Consider the following 5,456-nt stretch of genomic DNA (forward strand, 5'->3'; position numbering starts at 1 on the left):
TACAAAAGCACTTAAAAACAACAGTTAATAAGAACAAAGACAAAATTAAAAAGCTCAATAAAACAACTTTTAAAACAGAATTACAGAGCGTATGCCATTTTGAACAGATGTGTTTTCAGTAGTGATTTGAAAGAGGAAAGGGTTTCCATCAACAGACATGACATCACCAGTAAACTGAAATCCTGCAGCTTCTTTCCTCAACTGAGAGTCAAATCAGGCTGATGTGCAGCAGAGAGGTTTGTTCACAACTGTTATAAATGGAACTAARGCATTGTTTTCACAAAAGAAAAACRCATTTTTTTTTCGATTTTTTGTAACTTCTGCAAACAGTGAAGCTGAACATTACGCAATCATCAGATGTGCTTCATCCAGAAGATGGGGTCAGGACAAAGTCAGCGCTCTCATCCAAGGATGCATGTGGCTGTTTTAACAGACCTCGGTGGCGTCAAACGGCTCAACCTTTAGCCAAAACACAATCTCCTGATATTAAACGAGAGGCTCCTCTGCAGTCCAGCCCTGTTCCAAGGACACGCAGGACAACTGAATGAAATTAGTGAAGGACGGCCACGACAAACGGGCAGAACACTGAACGTAACGCTTTTGTTTTCTTGGAAGAGCAGATTTGAAACCCCAGGTCCTCTCGCTGCTCCCACCCTCCCTGCTTTCCTTCATGATCTTCCAAGCTCCTGCATTATGCATTCTCAGAAATAATTCAGTCAAACTTCTGCTTTTAAAAGCCCCTTCCCTCAACCCAGCTGTCTGTATTTATTGTAAAAATACACCTTCGACGTAACCAAGTCTAAACTGCAGTTCACACGAGTCCACAGGATGTGACCAGTCAGCCTTTAGTTTTTTTTATTTTTTAAAAAGAGGCATTTTTATTGATCCAGCCATGAATCGAATTGGTTACAATGGATTCTCCTTTTATTAATGAAACCATTAAAGCCGTTTGATCGACCGGATTAGGACTGATGGAAGGAGATGAAGATGTTTTTCATGTTTCAGCTGAGGGTAAATTGGGTGTAAACAAGACCAGAAAGAAAGCTGTATCAGAACTGACTACGGTGTTCTGAAACATTTGTTTTGTTTCGCTCTTTTTCCATTGAGGTTTGCTCTGTTTCCTGTGGCGGGAAGTCAGCCATGGGTGCAGAAAGTAGGCACACTCCATCCTGCTGCAGAATCTGTCAGCTTCTGAGGGACGTATCTTTCATTATGACACCTCCTAAAACCCACCCTCCCTGTACGCTGATCACCGTTATAGATCCTTCAGGCAATAAAAAAAACGTAACACCATTTTTATGCAAAATTTTGATAGAAAATACGCTTTTTCCCTTCAAATATTGCTCTCATTTCTCTTTAACGACAAGCAGCATCAATGTTTTGTCACTTTAAGGAGGAGATACTAAAATCAAATATCTAAATAGATTGCAAATTGAATCAATGATCTCTACAAAGGAAGTTAGTGTTACTCATCGTTGGCGAGCAGAAGGGTGTGCCTCGCTCTGCTCTGTCAGCACGTTTCCTGTGCTCCCCCATTTTTTAATATCAACTCAACAGGAACTGAAACCGCGATTAAAACTAATGGCAAAGATTCTGAAACAGGGGGAGGCTGCTTTGTTTAAAGACACTAATAGGAATAAAACACATAAAAATGTTACAAACATCATCATCAGTCATTGGTACAAATCAGGTCAGAATGATAAATTTTTGCCCCTAAAAATCTGGTTGAGTTGAAGGTACGACGACTGACCTGATGAAATATATGTTTGCTCAAAACAACACTGAGACCATCATCAAAAGTGCAAAGTCCCAGCAGCCTCATGTTACTTTGACACTAAACTTTATAAATCTGGATTTACACTTGAACAAACTCCCTGGAGACCTTCGCTCCACCTCTGACMTGGGCACCTTTAGGTCTAAACTCAAGATTTATTCTTTAGACAGGCTTTTTAAAACCATGTGGGGACATTTTTCCTCTTGTTTTCATGTTTTCTTTTCTTGTGCTTTTACTGTAAAGTGGGCACCTCAGTTGGTTATCAGGCGCTATCATCAATCAATCAATGAATGAAATGCATAAATAAATAGTGAGAACAGATGGTTGTAATTGCTAATAAAGATTTATTGAATGTTTGTTTAATAATTAGTAAAGCATAAAGGTTTTAAAGCAGCAGCTGAAATATGACATGTTGATAACAACAGTTTATAAATGAGAGTATTACACTTTACATTGGGGAAGAGATTTTTTGTATTTATTGAACTTTCCTGACATCTAGTGGTTAAAACTATTTATGGAGTGAACAGCTTTCATGTTAAATTCTGCAAATCCCTTTGAAAAGTTCTCAGTTAGCTTAAATTTATACCTCAACTTTTTGTCAGTAGTAGAATATTTTCTGTAAGTCTGATTTTCTCATGTTTCTTAGTTTGTAAACTGAGATGTTGGAGGAGAAAACTCCTAAACAGAAGCTCAACCTCCTTGAGTTAAAACTTACTGCCCGAGTTTACTCACAATTATATTTACTGCCTGCTGTCAAACAGTAGCTAAATTAGGTGGAGACTGTCAGTTTGAAAATGAAACATTTCGACCTTTAGATGGGGGCAAAGCTTCCAGTGTGAGCTTTGATTTGTTTTTGTCTGATGCAGGCCCTGCAGGCACCTTCCTGCAGGTTTCACATGTTTCCCTCATCAGCTGGCCTTCAACTTCTAAAGCAGGGGTGCCCAAACATTTTCCCCGAGGGGGGCCAAAATGAAAATCTATCCATGGCTGCGGGCCAAATGCAGTTATATAATACATGAAATACAAATACGTTTTAAAAGTAAAGTCATTTATTTTTAACGATTAAGCTGTGCAATGGCCATCTTTTGTTTTAGTCTGTGCACTTGGAGAAAGTCTGCCATACGCTCAAGTAGCAAAGGCTCATGGGACATATCATAAATTGATAAAATATGAGTTTTTGTGGCCTTATAAAGTGTGCAAATCTACATGCGGGGTTAAATCTGATCTAAATATTTCTTGTTGTCGTTTCATGTTTCATGTTTAATCCTAATAAATCAAAGATATGTCAGCACCATGACTGAAAACTACCTTCACTACAGCCCTTTTATATAGTCATTTGACCAATGGAAATACTGTGTTTCTACCTAAAGGATAACAGGTTACAACCTTGTATCTTTGGCAACTGTTGGTGGGCCAAATCAAATGGCTTGGCGGGCCAAATTTGGCCCGCGGGCCCCACTTTGGGCTCCTCTGTTCTAAAGCTTGTTTCGTTCATTTAAATCAAGCACAGTTTGTTACATGCTTCCCCTTGCTCAAGAATTCGTTTTTTCCTTGAACTCTTGTTAGACTGAATAAATTTGGTTAGAAAGTTTTTTGTTAATAAGCAACTAAATTGACTGTTTCTTTGTTTTGACGCACCTGATTTGATTGACAGTGCGATCAACAGGCAGGGAAACAAATGAACCGTGCAGAAAATTTACCTCTTTATACASGTCGCTTGGGTGTGCCTTTTTTATGTCTTTTATGTGTCTTTTTTATTTTGTCGTTTCATGCAACATTTCGTCTCCGTTTGCATATTTCTGCTTTTTTTCTGTTCATTTTTCTGCTCAGTGTTACTTTTCTCCCTTTTCTTCCTCAAAACATTCCAGCAAACACTGAAGGTTCAGCTATTATTCAGCTCACTTTCAAATTCTTCAGATTTCAGCAGCCTTTCAGCTATTTTTTTTTGTGCTAAAAACATCAACAAGTCCAAAACCTTCTAATATAACTCGACAGTTTAACTATTCAAATATTTCAGCTTCTTCACAAAGTCATTCARGCTGGATTTTTACATGAAATGCACATTATTTTTATTCATATAGTTTTGATCTTTACTCTGAAACAGTTTGGAAGAACATGTGCTCATAAATCCAGTTTAAATTTGAATGCGTGCTGTCTGTGTTGGCATGAACTCATCCACAGAGCAGCTTCTGCAGCAGGAAACCCTGAAGGTGTCAGCTTTCATCATAAACAAAGAGCACTCTTGTTCGAACTGGATTTTAAAGCTCTCGCAATAATTGCAGATTAATGTTGAAKCCATTAATGGCAACAGGTCTTTAGGAGCTGTCTCCACCTTCATCACGAACTGTGGGTGGTCCTGTTAGTAAAATGTAAAGGTTTACAACAAAAACCTGGAATGCAGATTTGAGTCAATCTTCAGAATTAGTTTGTGTCTCACAGAAACCTGATCCTGAAAATCATTTGAGTAGAAACAGCTCGCATTCAATTCAATTAAAMAGATTTTCTTATCTTACCCAGGCATGACATAAAAGCACGTGATTGGCATTTCAACCTCAGCTCACATAAACACATGCAGTACTTTTTACTTCCACCAGATGGCAGAAAYTAACTGAAGGTTGTTTATTTTAAACTCTGTTATGTTCTGTGGTCAGATGATTTTAAAACGTGTTTTTTATGTACTGTATAATTGACTTTATGTGAGGTTTATTACAGTTTTTTTTTTAGGAGAGAACAGCTTATGACAGGTCATGTTAGAAAGTTTCACACAGATGTACTGATGCGAAACTAAGCACAACATGCCGAGACAACAGATTTCAAAAAGTATTTTTTAAACAAAATCCAAAGTTTTCAAATGAAAACAAATCAAGTTTTTTTTCTAGTTTTACATTTAATTTCATAATTATTACAAATCACTGGGCTTATTGGTTTATATTACTTTTTTAAAAAGGGGACACAAACAAAATCCACTTTTTTTGCTGTTAAATGCATTTTGTTGTCTTTGGAGTTTCAAGGACTGCAGACACTTTGAATTTAGTTTCTGCCGGTGTTGCATAGAAATATTTATATTCTGTTTGGGTCATATTTTTTTAACCCGTTTGGTTTGTTTCTATTTTCTACGTAAGATGTTCCTTGTTGACATCTTTTAATTTATTTGTAAATAAAAAGTTTCTGCGCAGCTATATAGTCATAAACCCCTCGATCAAAATAGAATGGACCAGTCTGGAAGCTGGAGGGGGGCGGGGCATGGGATTTAAAGAGACAGCCTCAAAACAAGTTGATAGGAGACACAGCTCAGAAAAGGGGAGGGGCTTGTGGAGTTACAATAAGGAGGAATTCAGACCAAAGCATTGCAGCGACACATTATATAGACCCCAACTGAAGGGTTTAATGTGAAAAGGGATTTAAAAGAATATTACACTCACCGGCCACTTTATTAGGTACACCACGCTAGTAACGGGTTGGACCCCGTTTTGCCTTCAGAACTGCCTCATTTCTTCGTGGCATAGATTCAACAAGGTGCTGGAAGCATTCCTCAGAGATTTTGGTCCATATTGACATGATGGCATCACACAGTTGCCGCAGATTTGTCGGCTGCACATCCATGATGTGAATCACCACATCCCAAAGATGCTCTATTGGATTGAGATCTGGTGACTGTGGAGGCCATTTGAGTACAGTGAAC

This window comes from Austrofundulus limnaeus, unplaced genomic scaffold, assembly GCF_001266775.1.
Source record: "Austrofundulus limnaeus strain Quisiro unplaced genomic scaffold, Austrofundulus_limnaeus-1.0 Scaffold4, whole genome shotgun sequence".
Taxonomy (NCBI): Eukaryota; Metazoa; Chordata; class Actinopteri; order Cyprinodontiformes; family Rivulidae; genus Austrofundulus; species Austrofundulus limnaeus.